The sequence below is a fragment of the Castor canadensis genome, chromosome 3 (genome assembly GCF_047511655.1).
Source record: "Castor canadensis chromosome 3, mCasCan1.hap1v2, whole genome shotgun sequence".
Classification (NCBI taxonomy): domain Eukaryota; kingdom Metazoa; phylum Chordata; class Mammalia; order Rodentia; family Castoridae; genus Castor; species Castor canadensis.
This window is the reverse complement of record NC_133388.1, coordinates 172,822,070-172,838,233: the sequence shown is the minus strand read 5'-3', so window position 1 is coordinate 172,838,233 and position 16,164 is coordinate 172,822,070. Positions and strand designations below refer to the sequence as shown.

Sequence of the window (16,164 nt, the reverse complement as noted above, 5' to 3'; positions counted from 1 at the left end):
TGCTTTAAATAATGTAACAATTCAGGAATAAAATATGAATATGTAGTGGCATATTCATACATATACTATATATATACTGTACGTACTATTGCAGATGAAATTCATCTACCTGGAAAACTGATAACATTCATACTTGCACTTACGATCATAAAATAAACAACCACCAGCTAAAGATCAATGTCTCTTATTTTCCAATAAGGAGGAGGTGCCTTAGGCTTGCCATTCTCCAGTAATGCTAACAATGGAATTGTGCACCCCCACACACACCCAGAAGAATCTCATCCACTTTTACTTCCAGACCATGACCTAACAAATCAGTTTTTCTGTTTTTTAGGGAGTTTGGTCATATCCTATTTGATTACTTATTGTGATATCACTTTGCTCTTTTAAGGTGAGTTCTGTGTCAACTTGCAGGATTTTCTATGAGTAATGTCTCTTCTGACCTACATCTTGAAGTTATAACCATGACATTGTGAATTACTATTATTTCTTGGTTTTCAACACAAAAATGGTTTTCTAATTTTATATTCCTCCATCCATTTCAGTTTTCACTTTGAAAGGAGAACCTGGGATCTCATGTTTATATCTACATATTTTTTTTGCCTAGAACTTTTTGATATTAAGATTAAAATCTTGTGCTTGCTTTGGAAGCACATATACTAAAATTGGAACCATACAGAGAAGATTAGCACGGCCCCTGAACAAGGATGACACACAAATTCGTGAAGCATTCCAAAAAAAAAAAAAAATTTTAACTTTTCAAGAACTTTAACTTTTCAGAACTACCTAATGAAATAAGAAACAAAGAAATAAGAAACCTAAAATGACTATATACTTTAAAAAGTGTATTTAAGCCATTTACATTTATTTTTATGGCATTATTATCTTAAATTTACCATATTTTGTGCTTCTTCCTTAGTTTGCCTTTTTCTTTTGCTAATTTACTGCATTTTCCTATAAGGATATGGAGTATTAGGTAATTACCAGTAAGTATGAGTATACTTTATATTTATTCTAATTATGATTACAAATAATACCTCCTTATTCTCTTCCCATTCCATGTATGAAATTATGAGGCCGGCGTTCTACCACTTCAGCCACTCCACTGGCCCATCACATACGAAATTGCTTAATTTTTCCTAACATTTGTCTATATCAGATAATCTGGTATAATCTTTTATTTTCTATTAATATTGCTATAAAATACTTTCAACAATTTAAGAAGTGAATTTAACATTTGCATATCCTGTTACATGTTTATAGAAAGAACCAATTTTTTTAACTAATGCTTTTTAATAGTGATTTGTATAATGTATTCCAAAAATGAACATCTGTTGTTGAAGCATCTATTATTTGGGGTTTCATATTAGTCTTGTACATCTATTAGTCTTATGCATGTATATTTTTAAGAAACACTTTCACTTAGCAGTACTATTCACAATCACCAAGCTTTGGAAAGAGCCCATATGCCCCAGAACTGATGAATGAATTAAGAATGTGTGGTATATATACATTGTGTAGTATTACTCAACCATAAAGAAGAATTTACTTTAAACAAAGAAATTACTTTCTTCGCTGGTAAATGGATGGAATTGGAGATGATCATGCCAAGCAAAGTAACCCAGGGTCAGAAAGACAAAGGTCTCATGATTTTTCCCATATGTGGAAGCTAGAGCTAGTAGATAAGTGTTTACATAAATTCATAAATGGTCTTATATGCATATGTATATATATATGCATATGAATATATTTATATATATACATATATATACACACATGTATATGGAGAGACAAAATGCAATTGTGATAATGGGTATGTCCGAGGAGACTATGGGGAGGCATGAGAGGAAAAGAGAGTGAATAATATTGAAATGCATTGTATGTGTATATGAAGATGTTATAATGAAAATGCATTGAAGCTGTTGAATAATAGGGAAGCAGGGTGATAGAGGAACTGTAAGCAATAGAGGGTTTTAATCTGATTAAAGTACAATATATGCGTATGTGATATATCAAACCAAAATCCCTTGAACAATCAATACACTCTTTGTTTTTTTTTGTTTTTTTCTGTGCAGGGGATTGAACCCAGGGCCTTTCAAGTGCTGAGCAAGCACTCTACCACTGAGCTACATCCCAGCTTCAATACACTCTTAACAATAGAAGGACAGGGAGATAAAACAGATCTTATTTGTGGGCGGGGACAAGTGGAGGGGGAGAGTAAATGGAAAGGGTGAAAGACAGCAAATATGGTGGATGTGTTTTGTATATGCATATGAAAATAGAGCAATGAAACTCCTTGACATTGCTCTAAAACAAGAGGCATAGGGATGAAGGAGAATGATGGGGGGAGTGAATCTAATTAAGATATATTCTAAACACACGTAAATGTCACAATGAAACCTTCCTGTGCAACTAATATGCACTATAAAAATTGCACACAACAAAAAAACACCTTGTCTTAGTATGCAAAAGACGAATATGCTAGATGCAAAATGCTTTTATTATTAATCTTTTCCCTTAAAGTTTTGGTGACATTTTTAGCTATGTGTTTTTATTTCATGTTGCAAAGGAAAAAGCTAAGAATTCTTGAATTTTTCTTTCTTTGCATTTTTAACCTTTTTATGACTAGCTGCTTGTTACTGATACATCTGTAAGAATAATTGCTAGATTGTTTTCATTAATTTTGACTAGGTTGAGTCATGTACCTTTAGAAATAACAAATGCAGCATATAACTATGTAGAATGGAGCAAAAGGTGATTTCAGTAATCAACTGCTCAACTTGAACTCATATTTTGTTAATAAAATAATATTGTTTAAAGCAAAAAAGGCATATTAAAAATAAAAACAAGAAGCATGCCAAAATACTATATGCTAGCAGAGACTTTTCTAGTAACTGAAATACTCTTTGTTTTATACAATATTGTCTTTGTCCTATAAATTATGAGATAAAATGCAAAGGAAATGCATTTAGTTAAGATATGCAGAACTCAAGTTCACATTATGCTATAATTTATAAAAATTTCTATCTCTACCCAACATCTTTTTAAAATTGAATAATTAGTTCATGAAAACAGAGGCTAGGCATGGTGGCTCAAACCTACATTCTTAGCTACTTGGGAGACATATATCTACTTGGGAGGCAGAAATCATGGTTCAAGGCCAACCCAGGCACAAATTTCATGAGAACCTGAGGCAAGCTAGAATTTGGGACACTTAGAACATATACTATTTGATACTGTATTTCAGGTTGAACATTCCTCTCTTTCTCTAAGCCTTCTTTTCATTGCAAATATGTGTAGGTGATTCACACTCTAGCTAAGGGACAACTCAAACTGCCCTCACCTGGCCCAAGGACCACCCCTGCCCCTCCCCACTCATCAACTATTGGTTGGGACTTACCAGGTTCTTCTTTTTCTATAGGTTAGCATGTTCTAAAAGCACCTGGAACAGAGACTCTCTTTCTCTACTTCCAGCTTCCACCTAGTCCCACCAGGCCCCCTTTTATAATTACCCTCCCTAACTTTTAATAAACTCCATTGCACCCACATGTCCTGTCATGGATTCTTCCTTATGGAAAACAAAGAGTTTGGAAATTTTCTGATAACAGACTACATCATTGCTGATAACAAATCTATTTTAACCAATGGCTGGGCTGGATGGCCTATCAACTCAACCAGCACAGGGAAGCACAAATAGGAGAATCATGGCATAGAGATGCTATCTCAAAATTAATCAACAAAAGCGGTCTGGCAAGTAGCTCAAGTTGTGGCATTCATGCCTAGCAAGCATAAGAACCTGAGTTCAACCTACAGTACTGAAAAGAGGAAGAAAGAAAAGGAAAAGAAGGAAGGATGGACAGAAGGGAGAAAGGAAGGGAAGGAGGGAGAGAGGGAAGAGGAATGGAGGGGGGAGGAAGGGAGGGAGGGAGAAAAGAAGGAAGGAAGGAAAAGAAAAAGTCTCTTCTTCCCACCAAACATAACTAGTGAATGGAGTTTCAGTGTTCAGCACAGATTTCAGAGAAAAGGATCCATAAAGTCTTGCTTCTGTCTCTTGAGGGAGTTGTTCTGATAAATAGCAGAAAGACCTAAGCAGTAGCCACAAGAGGAAGAATTCACAGGGCTCTGAAGGAGAAATATTGTAATTAAACTTCCCAACTCCATGGGTGACCAGTCTCCAAAATACCCTACAAAGGCCAAGTGATATTAAGTTCTACATTCACCTAAAACTGTCTTTACACTGGAGGAAATCCTATCAAGATGGAATCACACAAAGTTCCTGGGACAAAAGATGCTCAATTTAACAAAACAAAGATCTAAGCCTGGACATAGCATCCGAAATTTCACACAGATGATCTCTAATTAAGCAAAACAAAGATCCAGACCAATAAATAGAATCCCAGTCAGAAGATAAACCTGGGGCTGAGAATTCCTATCAGACTGTCTCAATAAATAATCTAGTTCCCATTTCCAATAACTTTGCTGTTCACTCTAGAGACTTCCCACTTTCAATCAATTGAAAGTATATTCCTTTTCTTATAAACTTTGCTATCATTTTCACCTTTTGAATACTCTTTTTCTCACTGGATATAAGGACTGCAGTAGGTAGCAGCGCTAACCTTTCCCATAACAGTTCTACACCATCAGAGGGGACCCCTCAGGTTACTCCTCCACTACATCAATATTTTGGCTCCTAGAATGAGGTGCCTCTTAAAAGGAAACTTTGATTGTCTCTGTCCCCAGCTCCAGCATTCTGGCTCAGAGATTTAGTAGGGCTGCAGGTACTAGAGAAGCAAATAACTAAACAAAGTAATTTTTTTCCAAAGGAAATGAATTCACTGTTAACAGATCATGAAAACGCTTAAACCTAAGGCCACAAATAAATTCAATGGAAGTTGTACTGAAGCGAATTGGGAAAAGATTTATAGATTTAACCAAAAGACAGTTTAGATTACAGCCTAGATAGTTTCTAGAAGATAAGGAGGGAGGGAGAGGAAAAATTAAACATCTGGGAGAGCTCCTCCTGAAGTTTGAGCTCACAATTGTCTGAAGGTACCACACAATTTGATTATATTATGTACAGGAATTTATGCCTCAGAGCACTGTTGTAAACAACAGAGCAATGAACCAGTAGTTAGTAAAGTTTAACATCTAAGCATGTTCAGAGAAAGTGAATGAGAGAAATTTTGCCAAAATTCTTGTTACCCCAAAGTAGTATGGTGATCCCAAACCTGCACCTCCATGACAGGAACATCATACAGTCTTGAGAGGATGGGTATACAGAGGTAATAACTGCACTAAAATAATGCATCCAGTCAAAATAAAAGTTCCCAGGGCTAAAGAAACCAGTAACCACTGTTTCTACAACATAGTCTGGAAATTTTCCAATTTCTAGTAAAAAGTTATTGTACATGCAAAGAAACATAAACCTATGACCAATAAGTTAGAATGGACAGAAAGCAAAAAAAATGGCTTTCACAATGTTCAGATACCAGATTTAACAGGAAAATATTTCCAGGGAGCCTCTTGAAATAATAGTATGTTCACAAAACAAAAAGAAAGGTAGAATAAAGGATTAAATAAAGATATTATGAAAGCATTCCATCAAATAAAGAATATGACTCAATAGGTAAAGCTTTTTTAAAAAATCCAAACAGAAACTATGAAGTTAAAAAATATAATAAGAGAAATAAAATATTCTCTAGATAGATGCAACAGTAGATTTAAGTGGGCAAAAAAGAGAATGAATGAACTTGAGGATTAACAGACATTATGCAAGTGAGCAGGGAGAAAAATAATGAGGAAAACGATAGTTTTAGAGAAACTTGGGACATCAGTAAGTGTACTAATATATAGAAGATGTAATTATCAGAAGAAAATGAGAGAGAAAACAAGACAAAAATTATTTTAAATATCATAGCTGAGTTGTAGCTGAAACTTCTTAAATTTATTTAGCACCAATAGCCTGCACATTCAAAATCATAGTAGAAATGTTGAAAGTTATAGAGAAGGAGAAATGTAAAACTGGTGCTGTTAAGTTAATATATATCTTATATAATACAGTTATAGGCATACAGATATTTCTATATAATATAAACCATAGCTATAGATATATGTGCACACATACACATCTAAGCTCATCAGGATTCTCCATAGAAACGGAAGTAGTACAGTGTTCAAAAAGAACACGTATGTATGTATGCATGTATGTATGAATATGTATGTATATGCATGTCCCTGTGTATATAATGACAAGAAATTGGCCTAATCAATTACAAAGGCTGAGAATTCCCAATGTCTGCTTTCACCAAGCTAGAGATCTAGGAAAACAGACAACATACATTCAATACAATTCAAAAAATCCCATAAGCAAGAGAAATGATGGTATAAATTCCATCTTTAATATAAACCTAATACATATTTTGTTGCATGATGATGGAAAAAGAGAAGAAGGAAAACAAGGGTATTTGATTCATATATGCATATTATCAAAATAAGAGGAAATATGAATGACAAATAAATTCTTTTCTGTAACAGGCTATATGCCCACAGCTGGTATTTAAAATTTTCTATTTCCACTGATCATTCTGTATATCCTTTGTCTTCAGCAAATGCCTCAACTGGTCATTTTCCTTTACCTGATGGAGTGACCCAAACTTACATTCCTGAAAGGGCTGGACCATTAATTTTTCTGCCTGAATTTGGTTGCACTGTAATTGAGTCTTCAAAAGCCATTCCACTTGATTTCATCATGCCAGCTACTCAGCATGTGGAGAAACAAAATAAGACCAATCATTTCCATGAGCATGAGTCTATTATCATGCTTGTTTTTCTGTGGAGTTAATTCCTTGATTAGAAGTAATCCTGTGTAGAATACCAAGGTGACAGACAAGATATTCTATAAGTCCATGAATGGTAGTTTTGACTGAAAAGTTACATGCAAGAAAGGTAAATCATTATCACTATACAACTAGCCTGAGTACAACTGAATAACAGAGTGTCTATTATTCAAGTAAGAACAAATAAAACCCTTCACATGATCAAAGCAGTCCAACATAATCTACCACCAAATAGCTGACGAGTCACCACAGGGAATGGGAATGCTAGTATATCAAGGACTCCATGTTAATCTTGACTTATGGCAAATTGGGTATTTGGAAGTGGCTATGGCCATGTTCACTTTGGTGAGGGTAAGTTGATGTTGTTGTGCCCATTTATAACCTCCATATCAGCCGCATGGACACTTTGCTCATGTACCTCTGGACTTCTAGATTCCAAAGGACTGCCTCCATTACCACTCCCTCAAACTCAGGTACCATAGCTTAGAGAAAAATTCCATCTGTTGGAAAATAGGACAGGGCAATAAAGACATGGCATCACATTGGAACTCAGTGCCAGGCTGGTGAACCCCAAAACCTGGGAGGATTCCCTGACTCAAGGCCAGTGTTTGCAGACAGTGCCTTTTGATCCACCTAGTGGCAAGTACAGACCCATGGCTTCAGTCAGACATACATTTTGTTAAATATCACCTGTGTTCCTGTACTATGCTTGTATCTATGGGCTGTGAGATTTATGTATGTTCTAGTGTTTCAATGTTACTGGTCATTGAATTGCCTACCTCATCCTTCCTCCAACCTCATTTAGCACAACATTGAGTTATTGTCAGCTTGGAGAAAGAAAACAGATGTAGATGTCTAATAGTTACATCAGAGCCTAGAGCCTAACCACAGGCCAATGACCAGGCACCTGAGCTCACCTTAACCCTAAGCAGAGGTTTGTGGAGATGGATGACACATTTAAAGCACTGTTTTAGTCCATAGAAAAAACATAATCAGCAAACTTGGGACAAATTAGAGCATGGAGCACCCTTTAGTGCTGAAGCTGACAGTACAACAACTGCAGATTTATAGCATACTTGGAATTTGGGGACTATCTGATTTAGAAATAATGGTAGTGACCATAGGCTGAGGGAAAATAGTCTACTCAGATTTTCAGAAAGAACAGAAGCAGAACAAAGCCAGCTAACAAAGACTGGACAAAAGACCTATTAATTCTTCAATGTCATATGCAACTACCACCAAGAAATTTCAGGGAAACATGACCCAATTTATTGGTCAAAATAATGTGCCTTGGCATTATCTGCTCATACAGTAATCAATATGTAAAAAATACCACAAAATTTAAAATAGCTGTTTTAACAACAAATGTGGGCCAGAATGTGGGGGGAAAGGAACCTTCATACACTGCTAGTGGGAATGTAAATTAGTACAACCACTATGGAAAACAGTATGGAGGCTTCTTAAAAACTTTAACACAGAATTGCCATATGACCCAGGAATACCACACCCTGGGATATACCAAAAGGAATGTAAGTCATGTTACAATAAAGGCAGTTGCACAACCATGTTTATTGTAGCACTATTGACAACAGCTAAGCTATGGAAGCAGCCAAGATGTCCCAATATTGATGAATGGATTAAGAAAATGTGATCCTTATATACAATGGAATTTTATACACCCATAAAGAAGAATGAAATTTTTCCATTTGCAGGTAAATGGATGGAACTGGAGAACATCATCTGTTTCTTTTTTTTTTTTTTTTTTTGAGAACATTATCTTTTTTTTTTTTTTTTGGGGTATTTCAAAAATTTTATTATCAACATCAATAGCTTTTAAGGTCCATAGGAATATGATCACATTAAAAAACACTAAAATGATGGTGATATAAGAACTAGCCACTGTGAAGACTTTCTTTTGCATACTTTCTGAGATTAATATTTCTTTTAAAGTACAGACTTTTGTCTGTCTCTTATTTTTCTTTTTAATCAAGGTATTAAAATTGGTATATTTTAAAGATTCCTTCTTTTGACTTTTCTTTTTTTTTTTTTCATTTTTCTTTTATTATTCATATGTGCATACAAGGCTTGGTTCATTTCTCCCCCCTGCCCCCACCCCCTCCCTTACCACCCACTCCACCCCCTCCCGCTCCCCCCCTCAATACCCAGCAGAAACTATTTTGCCCTTATCTCTAATTTTGTTGTAGAGAGAGTATAAGCAGTAATAGGAAGGAACAAGGGGTTTTGCTGGTTGAGATAAGGATAGCTATACAGGGCATTGACTCACATTGATTTCCTGTGCGTGGGTGTTACCTTCTAGGTTAATTCTTTTTGATCTAACCTTTTCTCTAGTTCCTGGTCCCCTTTTCCTATTGGCCTCAGTTGCTTTAAGGTATCTGCTTTAGTTTCTCTGCATTAAGGGCAACGAATGCTAGCTAGTTTTTTAGGTGTCTTATCTATCCTCACCCCTCCCTTGTGTGCTCTCGCTTTTATCATGTGCTCATAGTCCAATCCCCTTGTTGTGTTTGCCCTTGATCTAATGTCCACATATGAGGGAGAACATACGATTTTTGGTCTTTTGAGCCAGGCTAACCTCACTCAGAATGATGTTCTCCAATTCCATCCATTTACCAGCGAATGATAACATTTCATGAGAACATTATCTTAATTGACGTTAGCCAGTTTCAGAAGGTCAAAGGCTGCATGTTTTCTCTCATATGTGGAATATACACCAAATACAAATACATCAATATTATGAAAAACAGGTCATGGTAAGGGGAGGTCACATATGAGAGACAAAGTGTAAAAGAAGGAAGTTAAGAAAGTGATATGTTTGATGTTCTTCCTATGAATGAATATAGAATTTTTAAACTGGTTGAAACCACTTAAGATATAGACAAAGTCTAAAAAAAGAAAAATAGAGGAAACAAACTTATTTGGGTTATAATACATGTTGGAAATGTCACAAGGAAACTCCCCGAATAGCTCTTAAACAAACTAAAATATTGTTTTTTAAATTTTACAGTATCGGATAACAGGAGAGCAGAAGAGGTTCTCTCTGGAGGGTTGGGAGAGGAGGGTAAGTGGGGAAAGGGTGTAGAAGGGCGAACATGATATAAATGCTGTGTATACATGTATGTGAATGGAAAAATGAGACAAGTTGAAGCTATTCAGGAATAGGGAGAAGGGGGATATAGGAGAATGTTGGAGCAGGTAAGTTCAAGCATGGTATATTTGATATGTTATAAGAACTTTTCTAAATGCCACCATGTATGCCCAGCACAACAAAAGAAGAATGAAGTTATGTTGTTTGCAGGTAAATGGATATAACTGGAGAACATCATGTTAAGCAAAGTAAGCCAGGCTAAAAAAAAGTCAGAGGTCATATGTTTCCCTCATATGTGAAAGCTAGGCCTATAAATTAAATGTATATGTAACCACATATATGATCATATATATATATATATATATATATATATATATATATATACATATGAGTGTGGGGGGGTATAGTGAGAGAGACAACAAAATTGTACTAGTGACTCTGTCTGAGGGGACTATGGAAAAGGGAAAGAAAATTTTAGAGAATAAAAAATATGAATATAATATAATGTATTGTACTATAAGCTGTTGGATATTAGGTAAGCATAATGATAGAGAAAGAGTAAGTAATGGGGGGGATAATTTGATTAAAGCACTATATATTCAGGCCTGAAGTACCAAGGTGAACCACCCTTGGACTGTCACTACACACTTAAAATAATTAAGGACAGAGGGGTAAAATAGGTTCTTTTCAGGGGTAGGTACAAGAGGTACAGTGTGGACATAATAAAAGAGTGAATGAGAGTGAATATGGAGGATGTATTCTGTATTCCTATATGAAAACAGAAAAATGAAGCCCGCTGACATTGTTATAAGGCAGGGGAAGAGGGAAAACAATGGAGAGGTTAAATCCAACAGATAAATTGTAAGCACATATGTAAATATCACACTGTATCCTCCTATACTATTATTATATATTAACAAAATTCATTCAAAAAGAAGAATATTATGAAATTTGCATGAATATGGATGGGTCTAGAGACCATAATGTTGAATGAAATAAGCCAAGCTCAAAAAGCCAAATGTTATGAATTTTAACTCACATGAATGTATGCCTAAAAGAATAATGTTAATAGTATAATAATTGTTTGTAGTAACAATAAGACATTTATGTAAAAGGAGCAATGTCTGGTGGGAGCAACTAGACAGTGTACAAAGAGGGTGCTGGGGGAGTGACTATGAAAGAAATATATTATAAATATATGCACATACACAACACATTTACATGAAGATGGTATATTGAATACCACTAAGCACTGTTTGAAAAAGTGGGGGACAAGAGAATATAATAGAGAAGGCAAACTTATTAAAGTATATTTCATGCATGTTTGGAAATTTCAAAATAAAATCCTTCTGTAAATTTGATGTATGCCAATAAATAAACTTTAACATTATCACATTAATATAAGTGAACTTGAATACAGACAGATACATTTCCTTCCCCAAATCATTTTGATTTTGGAAACACTTATTCAAAATTTTTCTTTGAAAAGGAAGAAAACTAAAGTCATAGGAATTGGCTTTGAAATATTATATTTGGAAATTTTCAACTCCTATACAAATAAATAGAAGGAATTTTATTATACACTAGCAAATATAAAAACAAAATATAAATGAATGTCATTTTTGATTTCAGAAATCCATATATTGTAAGAACTTTTGTAAATGTCACAATGTACCACCAGTATAACAATAATGAGTAAAGAAAAAAGAGATAAAATAAAATAGCTCCTAAGGAAACTCAATAATTTCTAGAAATAAAAAAAAATTGTTATTTTATCAGAGAAACAGAGGACAGACTGAAGAAATTTATTAACAGATTTAATAACAGAAAATGTCCCAAACATCAAAAGGTATACAAATATCCAGGTACAAAAAGGTCAAGGGTCACCTGTCGTATTTTTCAATTCAACCAATCCTAACATACACACATCATAAATAAGCTCTGAAAGATTAAAGGCAAAGAGAATTATTAGAGCAACAACAGAAAAGAAATAGCGCCTAATGTTGTTTCAATTGCTTCACAGAAGACTTCTCACAAAAAACTTACAGGTCAGGAGGTAGTGTAAGAAATTTTCACAGTGGAGAAGGGAAAAAAAATGCCAATAAAGAATGCCGCACCCAACAAATCTAACATTTAGAAATAAAAGAAAGATAAAGACATTCCCAGACAAACAAAGCAAAGGGTATTTACTACCACTAGACCTGTCCTACAAGAAATGCTAGAGAGTTCTTTACACTGAAGAGATACTAAGGAGTAAGAAGAAAATATTAGAAGATATGAAACCTATCAGTATGAGTAGCTCTATGGAGGCAAATGTAGCATGCTCTAATATTGCAAATGTTTTATGTAATTCACTTATATATGTAATATGAAGTCTGAAAATGAAACAATTGGAAATACCTACATGAATATGTTAAGAGAAAAGCAAAATAAAATATATAAAATGGAACATCAAAAATTCAAAATGTGGGAAGGAATAAGAATATAAATTTAGAAAATTTTATTTGTATTTTTTCACTCTTTCTCTTTTTTTATTATTGCAATTGAAACTTTTATTATTATTATTATTATTATTATTATTATTATTCATTATTCACATGTCCGTACATTGTTTGGGTCATTTCTCCTCCCTGCCCCCTCCCCCATCCTCCCTCTCCTTGTTTCCAGGCAGAACCTGTTCTAATTTTGTTGAAGAAAAGATATAAGCATAATAAGGAAGACAAAGTGTTTTTGCTAGATGAGTTAAGGATAGCTATACAGAGAGATTCCTAGCATTGCTTTCATGTACAAATGTGTTACAACCACGACCCAAGTTGAATTTTATTCAGCCATGAAGAAAAGATAGAGTTACTAAATAGATTACAAAAAAAAAGAAAGAAATCAAGATCCAAAAATGCTGTATAAGAAATGCATATATAAGGATATATTGAATGAAAGAGAGGGATGAAGAAACTTATTCCATGCAAATGGTGTCAAAAAAAGTACAAATAGCCATACAAAAAGAAGTGAAAAAAAAAAAGTCATTATGTAACAATAAGGGATCAATTCACAAGGGGAAATAACTCTAATTTTATGTTCATGTAATATTGGAAAACACAAATATATAGCACAAATGTTAATAGACATAAAGGGAGGGATAGATTCCAATACAACAGTGGAAATTGCAGTTAAATTCTACCCTAGATCAAATGGACCTAAGAGGAATCCACAGAATTCCTAAGAGGAATCCATCCAGTAGCTGCATTACACATCCTTTTCAACAGTACATGGAACATTCTTCAGAATGGATCATAAAACACAAAAAAATTCAACAAATTTAAAAAATAATGAAATAACATTGAGCATCTATTCTCAGCCACAATGGAATAAAATTAAAAGTCAATAGTAAGAAAAATTTTGGAAACTAAAAATACATGGTAGCTGGGCACTGGTGGTTCATGCCTACTACTGGGAAGGTTGAGATCAGAAGGATCATGTTTTGAGGCCAGTGTGAGCAAATAGTTCATAAGATCCCACCTCCAAAATTACCAGAGCAAAATGGACTAAAGATGTGGTTCAAGTGGCAGAGCACCTGTTTTGCAAGCACAAAACCCTGAGTTCAAACCTCAGGCCCCATACACAAAAGTACATGGTTACTAAATAACAAAAACTCCTAAAGAACCAATGGATTAAGGAATAAACTAGGAAGAAAAATTTAAATTTCTTGAAACAAATCAAAATAGGTACATAACTTGTTGGAACCTATGGAATTCAGTAAAGACTACCAATAAGGAAGTTAAAGTCAATCAATGCTAATCAAAAAACATAAGCAGGTCTAGAGAGTGACTCCGGTGGTAGAGTGCCTGCCTAGCCATGAGGCCCTGACTTCAAACCCCAGCACCACACACAAAAAGAAGCAAAAAGATCGCCAGCAAGCAATCTATGGTTGTATCTCAAGGACCTAGTAAAACAAGATCAAACCATGTACAAAATTAGTAGGACAGAAATAATGACAAAAATAAATACAATAGAGACTCAAAAAAGCAATAAAAACCATCAACAAAACAAAGATTTTGTTTTTCAAAGAAAAGCTAGACTAAGAAAAAAAGAGAAAGACCAAAATAAATGAAATGAAAGATAAAAAAGGAAATATTAAATCTGACACTACAGAAATACAAAAGGCATTATAGAAGGTAATAAAAAAACTGCATCAACAAATTTGATAACCTAAATGAAACAAACAGGTTGCTGGGCACATATGTCTTTTCAAGATTAAATAACAAAGAAACTGAAAACCTGTATAATTAATAAAGAGTAATGAGAATGAATCAGTAATGAAAGCTTCCCACTGAAGAGAAGTCCAAGATCAAACATTTAAAGAACTGATATCGTTAACCGTCAAATTATTCCAAAATATTGAAGAAGATAGAATTGTTCCAAACTCATTCTGCAAGGCCAGCATCACCCTGACACCAAAACACAACAGCAACAACAAAAAAGACTATAGCCCAGTATCTTTGATGAACATTGATGAAATAATTCTCAATAAAATACTATCAAGTCAACTCTTACAGCACATTAAAAAGATTACTCACCATGACCAAGTGGGAATCATCCCAAAGATAGAAGCATACCTAAAAATATGCAAATCAACAGACATGATATGCTACATCAATAATATAAAGGGCAAAAATAAAATGAGTATCTCAATAGTCTAAGAAAAAGTATTTGATAAAATTCAATTTCCCTTTATGATAAATACTCTGAACAAATATAGTATAGAATGAACATACCTCAACATAATAAAGGTAAGATAGAATAAGCCAGTAACTAACATAGAGAAAAGTTGAAAATTTTCTAAGACAACAGGATGCCTGCTTTCAGCATTTCTGTTAGCTTAGTGTCAAAATTCCTAGCCAGAACAGCTGGGTAAGAGAATGAAAAAAAAGTAATTCAGATTCGGAAAAAAGAAGTCAAATTGCCACTTTTACAATTGGCACAATCCTATATATAGAAAACATAAAGGACTCGATCATTAAACCATTAGAATGAATAAATAATTTCAGTAAAATTACAGGAAACAAAATATACAAATCAATAGTGTTGCCATGCACCAAAAATGAATTACCTGAAAAATAAATTTTAAAAAGCTGTTTTACAATAACTGTAATAAAATACCTATAAAAACTAATCAGAGCATGTCAAAAAACACAATGATACTATCATAAAATGATGATTATATTACAATTGAAATTTGCTGGTAGTAAATATCACTAATATTCCCATAGAGAATGAAGAGTTGGGTCTAAATTGAGTGGAGGATGGGTAATTCTTTTTAAATGTGAACATCTATATACACATTTAGGTGTCAGGGAACAATAGATAGCAATGATCGGAGACAATTGTTTTTCACTTAGCATAAAAGCCCTATTCCTCCTATTGCCTCTTCATAACCCTTTAGAAAGTATAAAATACTGCCTGCCTGGCCCTATATGATAACAAAGAATATCTATCATAAGCATCAACAAAGTCTCTCAAACAATCAGTGTTTGTGTTCTATTTAGAAAGAGTTTAAAGTGCTCTTAGCATCAGACAAATTGATTCTTACACCCTCTGACATGTCACCAAAAAGTGCATTGAAAGTAATCCAGTGAACTGTGTGGTGCTGGGTATTTAGATACAAGGAGTAAGAGAAAGAAAGCTCCAAAGTGCTAAGTCATATTAAAAAAAAAGTAACACAATTATTTGCATCAATTTAAGCGTGTTTAGTTTTTTGCAGAAGAGGAGTTAACCTTTAAAAAGGATCTGTTCCTCATAGGTACATAAATGGCCCACCCTGATTTTATAAAATGCCACAAGTATCTAGCACTAAGGGAAGGGACAGTAAGATGGTAGAATGATTACATGAACAGAGAGGGACTAATTTACAGGAAATTTGTCAGTTTTCCTTTGAAAGGGAAAAGATAAAATCTCTTAGGAATTTGGTATTCACATCTCAGAGAAATAAACACAGAAGTGCAGACATATATTTGAAAATAATGTTAACCCTTTGTATCTAGTTTGAAGCTTCTTATATTTGTCTAAAACTACAAGCCACAATTTTGTATCTCCTTTGATAAAAAGTATATATAATATAAAGTACTTTTGCTTATTCTTGTGCTGCACATGGGCTGAATTGCTTAAAGACTTGAAGCAGAACCTTGTGATTTGTGTAAATGACAAGAGTAAAATTCTATGATAAAATGC

General features: G+C 34.1%; 1 non-coding gene across 1 annotated transcript; it reads left to right on the top strand.

Annotated features, from left to right (window-relative positions):
* The first annotated feature begins 635 nt into the window (after positions 1–635).
* Positions 636–742, top strand: LOC141421996 (U6 spliceosomal RNA). Its single transcript, XR_012446665.1, has one exon. It is a non-coding gene; the product is annotated as a U6 spliceosomal RNA (small nuclear RNA).
* The last annotated feature ends 15,422 nt before the right edge of the window (positions 743–16,164 follow it).